This window comes from Helianthus annuus, chromosome 1, assembly GCF_002127325.2.
Source record: "Helianthus annuus cultivar XRQ/B chromosome 1, HanXRQr2.0-SUNRISE, whole genome shotgun sequence".
NCBI lineage: Eukaryota > Viridiplantae > Streptophyta > Magnoliopsida > Asterales > Asteraceae > Helianthus > Helianthus annuus.
The window spans coordinates 50,723,136-50,732,009 of NC_035433.2; the positions used below are offsets into that span (position 1 = coordinate 50,723,136).

At 29.2% G+C, this 8,874-nt stretch overlaps 1 long non-coding RNA gene across 1 annotated transcript; it reads left to right on the forward strand.

Annotated features, from left to right (window-relative positions):
- The first annotated feature begins 3,230 nt into the window (after positions 1 to 3,230).
- LOC110936171 lies at positions 3,231 to 5,339 on the forward strand. Its single transcript, XR_004867745.1, has 4 exons — positions 3,231 to 3,346; positions 4,631 to 4,753; positions 5,048 to 5,121; positions 5,277 to 5,339. It is a non-coding gene; the product is annotated as an uncharacterized LOC110936171 (long non-coding RNA).
- The last annotated feature ends 3,535 nt before the right edge of the window (positions 5,340 to 8,874 follow it).

The window sequence follows — 8,874 nt, forward strand, 5'->3', positions numbered from 1 at the left end:
AGGGGTGTGAGGGTTTATTGTTGGGTGTTGTGAGTGATGGGCGTTTCCACTAAAAAAGGTTGTGAGTGATGGAATAATAGTTGATGACATGGCGGAAATTGATAGGATGTTGTGAGTGATAAATAGGGATGGCAATGGGTCGGGTTCGGGTTGGGTATTGGTAATCCCATACCCATACCCGGTTGTAAAACCGTGTCCCATACCCGGCCCAATACCCGTCGGGTATGTGTCGGGTAATTACCCGTCGGGTACCGGGTATACCCACGGGTATCGGGTATACCCATTAGTTTGTTAAAAGATATACATTTGGATTTCCAAATACATTTTTTACTATTATAATTATTATATAATTTTATTTATGCAACAACTATTATAAATTAAAAATGTATATTACATACATATAAGTTTTGTCATAAATTAATAATAACTTTATAATATTTATACACTTATATGTATATACTTCACAACATACAAAATATAAATACTATCATCAAATACATATGCTAAAAGAAATTTGTTTTTTTTCACATTATGAACATACTAAAATAAATCACTCATAGATAAGGGTTAATGAAAAATAAAAATATAAATTAAAAACTTCAGGTATATGAACGGGTATATAGTTCGGGTAAACAGGTATGTGGTTTCGGGTAATCGGGTCGGGTATCACCTAATCCCATACCCGACCCATACCCGCGAAAATTTTTAAAACTAAACCCATACCCGGCCCAATACCCGTCGGGTATCGGGTATACCCGTCCCGTTTGTGTCGGGTTTCGGGTATACCCGTCGGGCTCGGGTATTTTTGCCATCCCTAGTGATAAATGGGTGGTGAGAATCACTTGTACAAATTTCATCACTCCCAACATCCAATCAAGTTCCGCCATGTCATCAACCATTATTCCATCACTCACAACATTTTTTAGTGGAAATGGTCATCACTCACCACCACACCCAACAATTTCCCCCAACCAACAATTTCCCTCACATCTATCAAAAATAACGCGTCAAAAATGTAATATAACGGGATTTAAGTTCCACGCGTGTTGGCAAGGGGGTGGCGGTGGTATTTGGCCAAGTTCCACGTGTTGAAAATATCCATCACATCACGGGCAAAAATTAATCTAACCCGGGTGGCCTAAGGCTAAGGGGTGTGGGGATCATGGTTGGGACATGATTCGCCACGTAGGAACATTGAATGGAAGGCTATATCATCCCATTTCCTAATCTATCATGGTTTGCATTCATTAAATCATGGCAAACATGGTCCTCCTTTCCATTTTTCAAGTAATCATTTCATTTTGTTTAGATAAAGATAAATTAAAATAAATAAGTGGATAGTGGTTTGGGTCATGATCATACCCTTATGGTAGTGGTTTTGGATTGTGAATTAGAGGTGGTGACATGACATTGACGTGGAGGGTTATCATGGTCATAAGGGTCATGACCACACCCTATAGCCTAACCAATCTATAAACTTGCTCGATAAATTTTCAACAACTAAAGTTAAATTAAAAGACAAACATGAGAAAAATTAACGTTTGAAGCTGTAAAATGTTAAAAGTTGTTTAATTTTATCATCATTAATTGGCATGGTAATAAAGGGTGGCAGCAAACGGATCCGACTCATGGCAATATATACTACGTGTGACACTTATCATATCGCATTATTTGAAGAAAAAAAAAGATGATAACAAGAAATCGAAATAAAATAATAGAAAGTCACATTATGAAATACACCTTTATTTGATGGCAATGCAAAATATAATTAAGTAATACAAATGTAGCATACAAGTTTTTCTACGTTCATCTCCGATCTGCTTGAATTATTTTCAATGCCTAAAAGATCAAATAAGTAAAACTAATGAATTAAGAAACTTGACATCTATATACATATATAAATGAGATGGATTTGGGCTATGTGTCTTTTGTCTTTGGCCATCTAGGCTGATGTGGCAATTTGGTTTAGGAGGGAAATCCCAATTAGCTTTCAACAATCACGATTCCAAGGAAAAAAGGCGGGATCCGAATTGAGTTGGGTCGGGTCAACAGAAAATGGATCCTGTATGTTATTTTCCAAAACCCTAGACACCACATTCATCTCCATTTTCCTTTCATCTCCCTTCTGGTTCAAGCATACGATTCAAGCATTGCCATTCCGAGTCAATAATCTTCATTCTCCTTCATCTTTATTATAAGGTATCTTCGATCTCCCTAAAATAATACCCGCAAAAATGGCCAAAATTGTTCACCGAAATCATACCTACCGAATCTCCCTTCTCTATCTTCTTTTTCTTCTACAATTGTTCATCGTCTCATCGGATCTTCAAGATTTTATCAAGATCAAAGGTAAATATACCTAATCGAACCTAGATCTGCGTTGTTTATGTTATTGTATATACAAAGTTGTTTTTATAAAGATTGTTTCGATTGCTAAAAACCATTTGTTTTCTCATTTCTATAGATCCGATAAAAGAAATTAAAGGTGTGTTGTTATTTATGTTATTCGATTGTATTATACAAAGTTGTTTTTATGAATATTGTTTTGATTGCTAAAAACCATTTTTGTTCTGATTTCTGTAGATCTGATTAAAGAAATTAAAGGTATGTTGTTATTTATGTTGTTCAATTGTATATAAAGTTCATTTTATAAAGATTCTTTTGATTTCTAATAACGTTTTCTTTGTTCTGATTTCAGTAGATCCGATCAAACTTTATCTTTTTCTTTCTTTGGATTTCTAATAATCTTTGTTCTGATTTGTAATAACTTTTTCTTTGTTCTGATTTCTGTAGATCTGATTTCGGACTCCGATAATTCGTCAATCAAAAGAGGTTAGTTAAGTGTTATAGTTGTTTTATCTTTTTTAAGTTTGTAATATGTAATTTTATATCCTTTCTGTTCATTATTTTTTTTACTTATTAATATATGTTCTGAATGATTTATGGTTTGTATTTTCTCATGGTGAACCCTCAATCTTTTTTGAAATTCGGACTCGGATTGTTAGTCTACCAAAATAAGTTATGTTGTTCTGAATTTTGTAGATCCGATCATAAAATTGAAGGTATTTTGTTTTAGTTTGTTGTTTATTTACTGTGCATCTTTAATCTAAGCGATTGAACATTTATATTTTTTTTGCAAACAATATCAAGATCAGAGGTTTTGTTATCATCATCTACATTCTCTTATTTATGTAGTGTCTATGAACATTAATCATGTATTGGACATTTATCAAACTCATGTATTGGACATTTATCAAACTTACTGATTTTTGTTTATTTTGATTTTCATGTGAATCCCTAAATCTTGGATAACAATCGGACTCCGATCATTCAACAAGCAACAGAGGTTAGTTGAATGTTATAGTTGTTTTCTCTTTTTTAAATTTGTAATATTGTTTTGTCAGAATCTTTGCTCCACGTTTCTATTGTTTTGTTTGAAGCTTGATTGAATATCATATTTGTTCTTGGAGTTTAATGGTTTGATCCTTGATGTTTGACAATTGAATTCGGATCATGATAACGGTTCGGTGCTATCCATCCGTTTGTTCCAAAATTATTATTGTTAATTTTTATTTCCTTATTTAGAGGATATATAATAACTTGATTTTAAATTCAAATTTTTGATTTGGAGTATAATATGGAAGTAAACGATTTGGAGTTAATAACATTAATTGGATTTCCTTTTTAGGTGAGTTCAATGTACCTAGACATGTTAATGGTTTAAAATTTAGAGTTTTATATATAATTTTGATTAAATTCTTCCAACATATTATAGTAATTTTAAATTTAAATTATATTTGATTTATTTTTAAATAAAGTTACCTGAAATAGAAGTTGACTACATTCATTTTTTATAATTGCTAATTATCCTAATTTTTAATAACCTCTAATCGACAATTATTGGTTTCTATATAACTAATTAGATTCAAATTATTCAACAATCATATTAAAAATTTATTGGTTTTTACCGTATATGCTTTAAATCATTAAAATAATAGATACGGAATTGAGTTTTGAACTTTCACTGTATTTTAGATGATTATGTCTTTCAAGATGCTAACATTTGTATGTTTTCTAATATCGTTTTAATTATTAGAAGCTTGATTTAAGAATATATTAATATTTTTTAAAAACGTCAACAAATGTGTTTTTAGTATATTTGCCTGATAATTTCCTTATTTAGATGAAAGATAATAACTTGATTTAAAATTCAAAATTTTGATTTGGAGGATATTATGTAAGTAAACGATTTGGAGTTAATAACATTAATTGGATTTCCTTTTTAAGTGGGTTCAATGTACAAAGACATGTTAGTGGTTTAAAATTTAAAATTCTATATATAATTTTGATTAAATCTTCCAACATATTATAGTAATTTTAAATTTAAATTATATTTGGCTTATTTTTAAATAAAGTTATCTAAAATAAAAGTTGACTATATTCATTTTGTATAATTGTTAATTATCCTAATTTTTAATAAACTTTAATCAACAATTATTGGTTTCTATATAGCTAATTAGATTCAAATTATTCAACAATCATATTAAAAATATTTATTGGTTGTTACATATAAGTTTTACATCATTAAAATTAAATTTTAAGCTTATATGTTTTTTGTTTGGATTCATAGGAAATACCGTATGATTTTGCAAGCTTATTGTGGGAAGGAAAAGTTCCATATGGTCAATGTCTTGAACTTATTGATGATGACTTATGCAACTGCATGAGTCTGAATCTTTTTCGAACACAAGAGGTAAGTTTAATTTTATCGTTTTTTGGTGTTTTTTGATCCGGTATAATGATAGTCAATTATTATTTTAAATTTATATTTTGAAGCACACCATTATTGTGTGTGATTTTAAATTTTTAATTTCGAAGTTAATCATTATCTTAAATTTAAATTTTGAAGTTTGCCATTAATGTGTTTGATTTTAAATTTGGAAGTCAGTCATTTTTTTAAATTTAAATTTGGAAGTAAACCATTAATGTGTTTCATCCATTTAGCCATTCCCTTTTCAATTAACTTAATTCATCTTTAATGTGACAGAATTGATGGAGTGATATAAGAAGGTTTCTTTGTTAATTGATTATTCTCTTCCGCTTACAGGGGATAGCGCTAAGGTAATTAACATCAAAATTCAATATTTCTATTACTTGAATTCTCTTGCTTTATAATTTCTTTCAATGTATTATTTTGTGTTTTGACTTGGATATAAAACATAATGTGAAGGTATATTTTAAACTTATTTTACCGAGTTTTTTTATTTGGATTGCAGAATAAGTGCTTTGATGAACTAATAGGTGTTTGAATTTTGTGTTTACTTTGCTCTGCATAGGGCGCCTTCAGTTTTTTGTATTCTTTTACTTCGCTCAGTAATTATTCTATTTTCAAGATAAGAATACAAGCTGCATATGCATTGGCTACCCTACCAACAATAGTGGGTGAATCAGTAATAACAAAACTATTGAGATAAGTTTTAAAGCTTATTGAGAAATATTGATTGTGTTTCTATAAATACTTTACCATTTAATTTTGTAAAAAACCTTCATATTTAATTTTCAGATATGGATCCAATGAACAACAGTCCTTCATTTTTAAAGCTTATTCAGGAAGATGACCAGATATTTTTGGTACGGTTATTGGTATTCTAAATACTAATCATATTTTTAGTAAACTGATGTTTGTCTTTTTTTTTTATTTTTTTTAAACTCATAGCAAATACCTAATGACTTTGCTTCAATGATTTGGGGAGACCAACCACCTTACAAAGATTCAATTAAGATTGTTGATGGCAACAAGTTATGGTTTGTAAGACTGAAAAAAACTGATGTTGGCCATGTTCTTGCTGATGGCTTCACCAAAGTTGTTCGGGATAGTTGTATAAGAAAAAATAACTATCTTATGTTTCAGTCACTTGGACAATCATCATTCTTTCTAATGGTGTTTAAATCATTTGTTCATCAATACTGCTTTATATCCAAAATCACACCTGACAAAGACGTTATTGTAAGTAGTATATTATACAATCAGTATGATGAATAATGTTTTCTTTCTGTATATCTTACACACGATAAAACATAACAGTCAAATTACCAAATAAGTTGATGTTTGAATTTGTATGTTGACTTATTTCTAAATGTATATCTTATATTTTTATTAACTTATTATTTATTTTAGGAAACTTATAAATATTTATAATAATTAACAAAACAATGATAATTTATTTATGTTAAATTATTTGGTCGATTTTGTCTATTCGTAATTTCCAAAGTTTTGTAAATTAATATTTCCATTTATAATGCAATAACATATCCAAATTAATTTTAGATAAATTTGTTTCTTTATTAATTGACAATCATTTTTAAGTAAAATGGAAACTACAATAGAATGACAAATAATTTTGATGTAGATATTTTATTTTTTATCAAAATAAATATAATATTTGTTTTGTTCTATGGTATTACACTTTAATTAATTATTTAACGATCATTTGTTGAGTACTAATAAAAAAATCCTTATTTTTATTGTCACAGTTTTCTATTTGAAAATGAGGTTTTGTTTTGATCAAAGTTGGGTTATGCAGGTAAGTGTTAAATCTCATCTTAATTTGAAAACGCCTCAATCTTAAGCTTCAAGATCTCGAGTAATACAATTTACATTTTTTTTCTTTATATTTTATAAATATTACCTAATTTTGTTAATCTGAAATTAATTCCTATATTCTTTTTTTAGAGATGTTGAGGTTGATTTAACTCTTTGGGATGATTATGCGAAGGACATGTGTTCGTACATGCTTAGTCAAGATCATGAAGCCCATGTTGTCAAATCTGTTCATTTTGGTGTTGTTAAAACCTAAAAAGGTATCTTATTAAATCTAGATTTAAAAATGTATCTTATTAAATTTCTCATCATAAAAGAACATTCCATTTATAATATCATTTTATATAAATTACAACATACATCTCCATTACATATCAACTTTCAATCTATTCTTTGGTTTCTTCAACCATGTACTTTGCAAAATTTTTAAGTAATACACAATCTCTTTTTCATGTATCAATACAAACTAATATCATTTATGTTTTATTATACGTTTCCATTTTACTAGGTGTTTCGTATAATGGATCAAATTCCGTTTGATGTTGTGATCATGGAAATTTTTGTATCAATACAAACTAATATCATTTATGTTTTATTATACAAAAACAAGTCATTTGGATACAACGTTTTATTTGATCAATACATGAATATTTTTTTACACAAACAATTTGAATTTCCAAATTAATTTATTTTTAAAAACAAACAAATTGAATTTAAAACCATCAATAACGTAACCGTGAGTACTTTCTTATATTTTTAAAATCAAAGTAGGTAAAAATTTAAGGTTTCGAATTTGTTAATAAACTAAACATTAATAATTTATATTTTATCTTTATTTTTTTCCCGTTTGTTAATATCAATTTATAAAATATTTTGCAAATCAAACAAACTATTGAAATTTGTCTCTGTAATTTTGAGAATGTCGTGTATGTTTACCAATGCATACTCCATAGATAGATTTATTTTATAATTTTGAGTTAATAATTTTGTTTACAAATTGACAATCTATTATTATGAAGTAAGATTTTACCTCATATGTTTAACTTTTAAAGTTTCAAAAACCACTTTTAGTATGTTTTGTAAATAATAATTAATAGGTCAAATATAGTTACGTAAATAATATTATAACAATAATAAATACATTTGAAAACTATGCATTTGAAATTTGGATTGCACTACAGTCAACTTTCAACCTGTTTGGCCTATATGTGTGGTACTCAACCAATGTGATTGTGCATATCAAAAGATATTGTGTTTGTGTGTTTCAAAGATTGGTGACAATGGTGGTGTTAAAGGCTTGGAGAATTCATTATAGTTTTTTTTTTATTTTTTTGTACATGTTAAGTGTTATAATAAAGAACGGACAAAATATTAATAAAGTTCTAATAATCTGTTATAATAAATAAAAGTTTTTTTTTTTTGTCGTGGGTCATTCAGTGAGGCAAATTTCTGCCTCCGGTTCTTGCCCAAAGTTTCTAACCTTACTCGCAACCCTAACGACTACAACTTTCAATTCAAAACAATTAAAAAACAAGTTTGTTCGCAACCCTAATGACTACAACTTTCAATTCAAAACAATTATAAAACAACTTTCTGACATAGTTTCATTAATATAAAGTAAATTTTCCTACCCGCGAAGTTCGCGGGTGATAACCTAGTAATGTATATGGTCGATATGTGGTCAACCACAGATCAACCCACCAAAAAAATATAATAAGAAATGAACGGATTTTGAAAAACCAAATAACAAAAGAATCACAATCGATTGAACAATTCACATGTGGATCCACATGAGTTGATACTTAATATGCAAAAATAAAAAAAAAATTAACGACATGCTAGGAGACCATGTGATGAAACACTGGTTAACACTAGGGCTAACCAGCTGGGTCGTCTAGTATGTGGGGTTCAATCTTCTTCTCTACTCGTCTAAGACTGAGATCCTGCAAAACAGCAACACCGTTAGCTCGTTAAGATGGGAATATGGGGGTTTCCCTCTTAACCAGGCACCGACATGAGAATAAGTACTACTCTGAGGAGAAAATAGTGTGTGTTATGGGTGAAATGTAGGCAGAGCAGAATGTTTAACCTGAATGATGATGTCACACCCCAACCGATGGCGGAATCATCGGGGCGCGGCACTGAGCGAAACAGATTGTCCAGAAGTTTCCACAACAACTATAATATAAATTCAGTTTAAATGACACGTCCCATACCGTGTCCCAAAAAAATAACAAGTTATCATAGAAGCAACCAGGCAAATAATTCCGTTC